Here is a 10281-nt window from a genome sequence, read left to right as displayed (position 1 = left end):
GCCAATGTAGGGTTCAAATGCACAAACCACAGATCATGACGTGAGCTGAAGTTGGACACTCAACTGACTGAGCCACCCAGGCCCCAAGGTCACAATTAAATTATTAAAAAATATTTTAGTATCCAAATTTAGAAGTTTAATGTAGAAGTTTATATATGTTCCCTGTCAAAGTCCCTGGAATTGAACGATGAAATTCTATTATAGCAAATATTGCTTAAGAAATATATGCACTCTGGGATGTATTCATTGGTTACTTCATTAACAGGTTCCAGCAAACTAATTACATCCTATACAAGCAACGACTGATGATCAAAAGAACTTACACTATTTAATAATGAAAGATTTTTGTAGTTTTTATTTAGAGTCTCTTTTATATAGAATGGCTTCTGTTCTACATGTTTAAACATCTATGTTCAGAACAGACAGTTCCAAAATGAAGAGTGTTAACAGTACTAAAACTCTCGTAGTCTCCAACATACTTGTTCTGTTGTTGTCAATGATAATTTTATGGCACTTTTCCTTATAGTTTTCCATTGTCTAAACATATCTTCATTCCCTCCCATTGTGATGATTTCGGAGTGAGACCTAGAAATCTCTCTGCAATTAAGTAAAACAAAACAAGCATTATTAAATTTATTATTAATCTGTCATGCTGTTAAACTTACTATCCCCGCATGTCCAAATGCCTGAAATAAGACTCAGAAGGGTACACTTAACATCACTAACATTAAAAATATATATATTGTTTGAACAGCAAAATGTAATTCAGGAAAAAAAATGTTTTTCAACTTCTAAAAGGAATTTTTACTACAATTCATAACTTGGGAAAAATCTAAAAAATTCTCTTCATCTATTAAAAATTACTATAAGCCCATAGCAATCTTCTTCTCAATGACATTGTCCTTTAAATTCCTAGTTTCCATAGACCCCCAAACAGAAAATTGTCTCATTAGAATACCCTAACCAAGTCTTTTGTTTTGAAGTTTGAGCAATGGAAGGAAATATGTTTTGAATACTTTGCTTTTCTCTAAGATTTATTTTTTCTTATTGTTGCCTAGATGGGTCATTATGTCTGGCTGGAGGGTAATTTGTCACAGATCTTGTACATGATTTTGAAGTTTTTGTCACCTCGATTACAGGAGAAGCAAAATTAACCTTCTTGTTTTTAATTTATCTTAACCAGATTTGAAGATTTCTCAAGAGGAACTTTTTCTTGAAGGACCCTTGTCCTAAAGGGAATTAAACAACTAAAAGTAAAATTCAACCTTTACAGGATAGTTGGTTAATGTTATGAACACTAACCAGTTGGTTAAACAATTCCACGATGACCAGAAGTCTACAGTTGAGAAACTCCCTCTCTTATTAACAGCAATGTTCTTGGGTCCAAATAGAGAAATTGTGAGACAGAATAGGTTTTGAATAACGTTAAGTTTCTGTAGCATTAAAAAGGATGTAGGATAAGTAAGCACACAGAGTGCTTGTAAGGTCAAGACCATGGTCGTGTAACTCCCAGGAAGTCTTTGCTATCCTGGTCACTCAGCACTCATAGGATCCTAAGAGAGGAGGTTAGGTGAGTCTACTCCATCTTATCTCAGAAAGCCCTTCAGCCTTGATTGCTACCTAGTCATATGGCCCTCTCCAGAGCTACTTTACTAGACCCCATGCTTCCCATGCTGCTTGATCAATACTGGTTACTCTTTACAAAGAAAATTGACAATGAAGTCTGGTTGCTTGGCCTCCTACATGGTCCTCAGTCTGAGTCTGATTTATCTTGGATCCAGTATAGGCACACATTCTAACAATTTTTTGAGTTAATGTTTCAAGGAGGAAATGACCAAGAGTAAAATCAGGCATCACCGAGGCTAGACAAAAAACTACCAAACCAGGGGTTAACGCTTTCCTTCCAATAATCTGCTCAGTTTTATACTAAATTTGTATAAACTTTACATTAATAATTTTTCTGCCTTACATTTCTATAAATACTCATTACTTTAAAAGGACACAACCCTGCTATCTAAACATACCCTCTTAATATTGGTATTAGCTGTCAATGTATTTCTGTATTTAAAGACATTTATTAATAATTGTTTTTCCACATAAAATTGTTCTTACAGTTTTTTATACACTATCTATGAGATGTTTAAACAAGATAAAATGGAAGCTAGTACATGCTAAGAAGGAATCAAGGAAATCACAAAAAATCCTTAAGTATTAAGTAACCTATTTTGTATTAATAGCCAAAGCTTGCTTGCAGAGAATATAATTAGTTTGCTGGAACCTTCTGAAAAAGTAAGCAAATATACCAGAGTGCCTATATTTTGTTTATGATATTTAACAATCATTTATCTCTTAACTCCAGGAAAAATACCGTTTTTCAAAATAATAAGACTGTCTCAATTTGTATCTGCAGCTCAGGTATACTGGATCCTCACAAATGTTAGTATTTTCCTTGGATGTTAACTTTTGGGCACAATGGATTAACTTAAAAAAATCATATTCAGGAAATAATAGCCACTTATCCCAAAGTTTGCAAGTCACAATCAATTTTTGTGAAATTGTTTTGTTCAACATTTATGGAAAAATTACATGGTCCTCTTGATTTGTTTTCATGCCACATTTTTCTTGGCTTTCCTAACAAATCTTAATAGTAAACAACTTTAGAAGCCCCTATTGGGCATCTTACATTGATCTTTATTGTGCTATTGGCTTCATCTGCTAATTATTCATATGGGGTTGTTGCATAGCTATAAGGTTGGGGGCTAGTTTACTATTTTTATGCAGCCTTGCCAGGTTACAATATAAATAGCATGCTAACTTCCTTTAGCATGTTTTTAAATCCTAAGAAAAACCTTACCATTTGGTCATTTTTATTATAAAGGTTCTTTTTTTTCCCCAGCAAATAGCGTTTCTTTTATGGTTAAGAATTTCAGTGCAATCATTGACTCACAACAGTGTGTTGTTTCATTCTTGATAAAAAGCCTGGGATGGTGATGAGACACCAGCTAGACAGAGGTCATGGAATTCCATTTGCTTCTTTTTCCCCTCGTTATGGAAAGTCCACTCCCTTCTTATGCCCCCAACATGGTGATACAGTGTGGGTGTGCACAGATCATTGTTCCCTGGAGGCCTTGGGACTCACCTTCTTTGCGTTCCCCAAATTACTCCACAGCACTTCTCAGATCCCTAATCGTAACTAGCCTTCCTTTAGACAGTATAACAGACCCTATCCGTGAACTGGCTGGTAAGTCACTGTCATCAGCTGTGTGACTTGCCCAGCAAGGAGGTGTCTGTTATACTTCAAGCTAACTTCCTTGAAACAGAGACCTTCCTATTCTCCACGTTTGAAACCATTTAAATAGTATTGGGAAGATCAACTCCTTAAATATTTTTATTGAGTTCCCTGTAATCTATTCTAGATCTCGTGTGTTTTTGATGATTGTGGTTACAAAGAGGGCTGAGCTCGGTAAAGGTGAGATTTTTGACCACTTATTTCCCAAATATAACAATTAGATGATTTTTCTCCCTGGAGCAGTTTAAGAAATTTAGGTTTTCCTTTGAATTCATCTGCATGGTGTTGAGTGAAGTTTTCAATTAGCATTTTTTAACTTTCTCATGTAACTGTGATTATGTTCTTTTCACCATAATTTTCAAGTTTATCTGTTTCATCTTCTCCCTCCAAAAAATTTACAATAGTTAATATGTTTTCTAGTAAACAAACTTCTGCTAGCATTGATTTTTTTTTCCTTCATTGGTCTTTTAAATTCTTATATTGAAGGTTTATTCCCTTCCCTTTTATTCTTTAATCATTTAGAAGTAAGTGTTTTGATTTTGGCATTGCTATTTGCAGCTCAGTGGTTTCTATATATGGTATCTTCTTCATAGTGATTTTCCAGACATTCTGTAATTTTAGGTTCGATTTTCTCTTTGGCCTAAGGTACGCGTCCAGGTTAGTTTTTCTTTAGTTGGCTTGGTTGTGTGCCTTCTGCTATTTTTTTGAGCTTATTCCTTTGTTATAAATGTTGTCAACTCTTTTTTTTTTCTTTTTAGGAATTTGAGGCTTCTTTATGGCTAGGCCAGGTGACTTGTGATTGATTTTCCCATGATTTCTGGAAAACAAGCTATTTCCTTTGGGAGGGGGGAGGAATCTGTGCATGTTTACAGAGGGCTGTCGTAGACTCTGGGTCTGGAGTTCTGTCTTGTCCAGCAAGAGAGCAGATGCAGGATTAAAATGCGAGAGAGGCTAATGTCCAGGAGGGGACAAGAGCCCCAAGTATGGGTCCTTGCTCCAATTTTATTAGGATCAAAAGGCTTACAAGCGTGATGGGCGTGCACAAAGAGACAATGAAACTGTGAACATGAACTCATGGACATGAGGGAAAGGGAGTTTCAAAGATATGCAGTGTTAGGGGTTTGGGTCAATATGAAAAAAATTCTGGTGCTGGGCAGAAGGTTGTGTACAGCAAACATGAGGCGCCACCTGTTTACCTGAACCGACCTAGGGGACTAGAAAGACAGAGCATGCTACCTCAGGGTCAATAAGCACCTTTCTTTTGCTAATTAGCTCAGCTCTGGGCAACTTCACCCTGCTGAGGTCTCAAGTCCCATTTTCCTGTTTTTTGTCCTTCCTTCCTGTGAAAGCAGCTTTCTGCTATTGTACTAAATTGGAGGGCATTTCCGCCCCAACACCTAATCTAGTTTACCTCATTTTTGATGTTTTCCTGAGGCTTTTCTATTCCTGTATCTTTGTCCTATACTGGGGCCTTTGCCCTGTTTTCCTAATCTTGGATGCGTACATTCTGTGGCTTTCTATTTCTTTATGCCTTGTTAACCCATCGGTGCAAGCTCAGGGAATTCCTAAACGTATTCCCCAGAGAGGGTCTATCTTATGTTATTTCACATTTGATTGAGGAAAGCTCAACTGAAATCTTATCCTACAATTTTTCTTCCCTGACCTATAAAAGAAGCAGAGCTGATGTTGGGGTGTGTATGCATTTCCTTCAATTACCAGAACTCCAAACAGAGTGGCATAACATAGCACGAATGTATTGTTTCACAGTCCAGAGGCCGGAAGTCTGCAAAGAAGGGGTCAGCAGGGCCACGCTCCCTCCGAAAACTGTAGAAGAATCCTTCCCTCTTTCTAGTTTCCAGTGGTTTGTTGGCCATCTGTGGTGTTCCTTGACTTGTAGATCCATCACTCAATCCTTTGTCTTCACATGGCATTCTCCCTGTGTCTTCACAAGGCCACCTTCTTATAAGGACATCGGTCCTATTGTTGCAGGAGCCCATCTTATCCAGTATGACCTCATCTTCACTAATTGCATCTGCTACCAATCTATTTCCAAATAAGGTCACATTCTGAAGTGCGGGGGGCGGGTAGGACTTCAACATGCCTTTTTGGAACACCATTCAACCCATGACAGGGTGCATCCACCCTACATTCCTTATTCTGACTATTTCCTGTGTTTTAACAATTGTTTCATTTAAAAACAAAGATCTTGGAAATATGGTTGTTTATATAGCCGCTCCTTGGTAAAAGTTCTCCTATGAAGTGTTTGTCACTTTTGGTTCCTGTTCCTTTTTTTTTTTTTTTTCTGTTATCTTTGTATAAATTCTGATCTGGTTATAAAGTTGAAATATAGGTAACAATGTCATTTCTTGTGAAGTGTTTGTCACTTTGGGTTCCTGTTCCTTTTTTTTTTTTCTTTCTGTTATCTTTGTATACATTCTGATCTGGTTATAAAGTTGAAATATAGGTACCAATGTCATTTCTCATAAAAATTGTAAGAGATCTCATTATACACCAAAATGCTTTTTAAGAAGCAAATGGTCATTTTTGTTCAATAGGAAACTGATTTTGAACTCAGTGTATGAAACCTCATCTTTACTTCAAGCTTCTTTTTTTTAAGAGGTAATGTTAATTGTGCAATATTTAGGGTAAATACTAATGCTGCCTTAGAAATAATGAACTCCAACATTTTAAAGTGACTTCTAAAACCAATGTTAGAACAGAATTAGCCAACCATGATATATTGGTTATTTTATTTAAACTTGGGGATGGGAACAGAATAAAACATCACATGTAAGGACCTGGTGGGAGTTAGCTAAAATTTCTTTTCTAATCTAAGCATACTGAGTGGGCCAAGAAGCTCATAGGTAATTCCATTGGACAGATCTGCTTCATTCTCTTATCAAGTTCACCATCAACTTTGGTTTGAAAAGAACAAAAAGGCTTCAAAAATAGACTTACAAATACATTATTGAGTAAAGGTTAAAAGAGACTCACTCTCTCATAATAAGGAGTTCCATAAATATCACTACTAGAAGTAGCCATTTGGAAGCTTCTCCAATTGGTTAAGCTTTCTTTATCTGTTGACTAATATATGACATGGGGAATTAAAGAAGGGAGAAAGCCTTTACTTGTCTCCCTTGAATTGTAGGGACAGGGGTTTGGTGCTGACCTTTCAATGGTAGTTCATGCCTATGCATGGCCACCATTTTGAGTAAAGGGTTAGTTATCACATCACATCAGAGTCTGGCACCCACAAATCAGGACAGGCTTAAATCATAATGAGTTCAAGGAATAGAGTACGGGAGTGGATTTCATATACTCTCAGCTGAGTTTGATTCAGCCTAGATCTATCTTAAAATTTACATGAAGTCAATTCTTCTTTACGGTCTTTCATTGAGTTATGAAGTGCCTTAAAAGCCTGCTACAGAGTGAAGTATTCATTTCACGTTCCCTATATAAATAGAAATGGATGGTAAGAAAATACTGGAATATTTTCATACATAAGTTTAAACTATCAGAACACAGTATTTTCAACTTACCATCAATTTAGCATTCAGTCTTCATGTTATACTGTGACAGGTCTCTGAATGTTTGAACATAAGCTGATTTCTGGTTAGCAGCGACTATTATTTCAGAACAGGATACACAGTATTATGTATGCCTGAAGAATGGCTATTAGCAACATGTATTGCATTTATATTAAATCATCTTCTTGTTAAATAGGACTGGATGGACATATGCTCAAATAGTACCACAAAAGGAGTCTAGGGTAAAAGAATATATTCGATTTTTAGAAGTGTTATATTCTGAAAAATTAGATTCCACTCCCAGCTGTTAAAATCATTCTGAAGCAAACCAGAATGAAAGTCCTATAGCACTTTACCACATTTCCATAGGAGAAAAGTTTTTTGATATTACCTCAGTTTGCAATCAATAAAAGAAATCCACGAAATTGCATCCATAAACCTCAGATGGAGAGAGGAGTGGTATGTTGAATTGAAATTGAAGCCGGGTTATTACAAGACTTTACTTAAAGCAATTATTGTATTTCTTTAAAGTTCTGCAAGCTCTCAAATCACAATTTAACTGCATGACTAAAGCTATATTAAAGACTCAAAAGCAAAGTTTTCATAAAGGGAGAAAAATGGCAGCTAGAAAGTTAATGGGGTTCAAAAATACCAGCTAGATAATCATGCCACTAAAAGGTAGCATTTCATGTTAACTTAGAATGAACATAAACAAAACTTATTTAAATTATAATCTGTAAACACTTAAACCTCTAGAGCGGGTTTGGCAACGGGAAGATTGAAATATGACGGGTTTGGTTTGGGAAACACCGATAGACTGTCAGGACAATACCACATGGCATTCTGGTGACTTTGGGGAGGCAGTGGATTGAATTACTAGCATATACACAGTTCCAGCAGTATTTTATATGCAACTCAAACCTTTATCACCCACATTCCTCCCTCCTTTCCCACCATACACACAGAACTTGGAGAAACAGAAAAAAGAATGGTGGCTTCACACATTCATCTTTCAGAACAAAATCCTGGATAAAAGAAATGGGTAGTTGATGTGATTTCACATGCCTATGAAGCCTGTTCTTGTCTCTTCTTGCACACTGGCTAGAACGAATATCAACAAAAATCCACCCATCACAAATGTACATTTTTAACTGAGATGAATAGTTCCAGCTATTAATCTTAGGAAAGTTAAGTGATTTAGAGAGTAAACAAATACATGTAAGCTCTGACAAGGGGGAGGTCATCATAGATGAGGTTATTAAATGTAGTAAAAAGTAAAGATAATCCAAAGCATTTTTTTTACTTTATTTTTTCTTTCTTTCTTTCTTTCTTTCTTTCTTTCTTTCTTTTTTTTTTTTTGTGAAAGAGAAAGAGTATGAGTGGGGGAAGGGAAGAGAGAGAGGGAGAGGAAGAATCTTTTTTTTTTTTTAATGTTTATTTTTGAGAGAGAGACAGAGTGAGAGCAGGGGAGGAGCAGAGAGAGGGAGACACAGAATCCAAAGCAGGCTCCAGGCTCTGATCTGTCAGCACAGAGCCTGAGGCAGGGCTCGAACCCAAAGACTGCGAGATTATGACCTGAGCTGAAGTCGTACACCCAACCGACTGAGCCACCCAGGCGCCCCGGAGAGGGACAATCTTAACCAAGTTCCACAGCCAGGGTGGAGCAAAAGATCATGACTCAGATCATGACCTGAGCTGAAATCAAAAGTCTGATTCTTAACCGACTGAGCTACCCAGGCGCCCTTATTATCTTTTAAAGTATTGTGTTCCAAATGGGAATGTTCCTTGATTTCAGTGTTAGGGTAAGAAACATACTGACTGCAGGAAAATGAATTGCACCATAAAAATGTAGACATTATCTAAAAAGCTCAAGTCAGCCTTAACTGACATCCACAATTCTTACTATCAGGAATTACAATTAGGAACTTGGTATTTACTTTTCTGAATGGCTCACACAGCATTTAAATTCTTAATACATTTATTTTTCTTATTTAAAATTTTTTTAATGTTTATTTATTTTTGAGAGAGATACAGCATGAGCACGGGAGGGACAGAGAGAGAGGGAGACACAGCATCCGAAGCAGGTTCCAGGCTCTGAGCTGTCAGCAGAGCCCAACGCGGGGCTCGGACTCACCGGCCTTGAGATCACGACCTGAGCCAAAGTCAGATGCTTAACCTCCTGAGCCACCCAGGTGCTCCAGGTGTGCAGACTTTTTAATAATACTGACGTATAAATGGAAATAAAAGTGCTGTATTTTTAAAATGTTCATGTTTTAGGTAATGCTATAGATTTCAATCTCAATAACGTTTTATTATTTAAAAAGAAAACTATTTAAATAAGTCTGAAGGTTCAGGAATTTTCACTAAGCAATTAAGTGAATAAGGTAATCAAAATATTCTCTTCTTTCCTTTGGCCATTTATGTAGCTAACCTTAAATTCAAATTTTATGTTCACGTTACAAAAACAAATTGCAGTGAGAATTTAGGAGTAAAGTGAAATCCTCAGTTTTACTTCTAAAATGTAAAAAATGATAAATAGAATACATTGTCACACACAACATATGGAACCCTGAGTGTCTATCAAGAAACCATTATGTAAGGTACTCTCAATCCTTAAAATTATCCTAAGAAAACAAATACGACAAAGAAAGCCCAATACTCCTGATTTTCAATCCACTGCTCAATTTAAACAGGATGAATACCTTATACAAATGAAAATCAATATGTAAAAAAAGAAAATTCCAAGACTTGTTGCTTTCAGCCATCATCCAGAATGAGTTTTACATTTTTTTTTTTTTTAACGTTTATTTATTATTTAGAGACAGAGAGAGAGAGAGCATGAACAGGGGAGGGGCAGAGAGAGGAGGAGACACAGAATCCAAAGCAGGCTCCAGGCTCTGAGCTGTCAGCACAGAGCTCGACCCGGGGCTGGAACTCACAAACCACGAGATCATGACCTGAGCCAAAGTCGGACGCTTAACCGACTGAGCCACCCAGGTGCCCTGTGAACTTTATATTTCTAATGTTTAGGTCTGGCACCAACTTTTCATACTACTTACATTATTGGACTTTGGAATTAAAGAAAAATTAAGAAGTTGTACTTTGTATTGAGACCAGAAAACATTTTAGAGTACAGAGTATAGGTTTAAACATTTTAGACACGGGGCACCTGGGTGGCTCAGTCGGTTGAGCATCGGACTTCGGCTCAGGTCACGATCTCGCAGTCTGTGAGTTCGAGCCCCGCATCGGGCTCTGTGCTGACTGCTCAGAGCCTGGAGCCTGTTTCGGATTCTGTGTCTCCCTCTCTCTCTGAACCTCCCCCGTTCATGCTCTCTCTCGGTCTCAAAAATAAATAAACGTTAAAAAAAAAAAATTTAAACATTTTAGACACATAGGTTTCTTAGAAAGATTTAATGCAATACCTTTTTAAAAATTAAGAGGGACTGTATTAACTATATGAGAAGT

Source organism: Prionailurus viverrinus, chromosome B2 (assembly GCF_022837055.1).
Source record: "Prionailurus viverrinus isolate Anna chromosome B2, UM_Priviv_1.0, whole genome shotgun sequence".
In the NCBI taxonomy this organism is placed as follows: domain Eukaryota; kingdom Metazoa; phylum Chordata; class Mammalia; order Carnivora; family Felidae; genus Prionailurus; species Prionailurus viverrinus.
The sequence above is the reverse complement of the archived record's forward strand: the minus strand, read 5'-3'. Positions refer to the sequence as shown.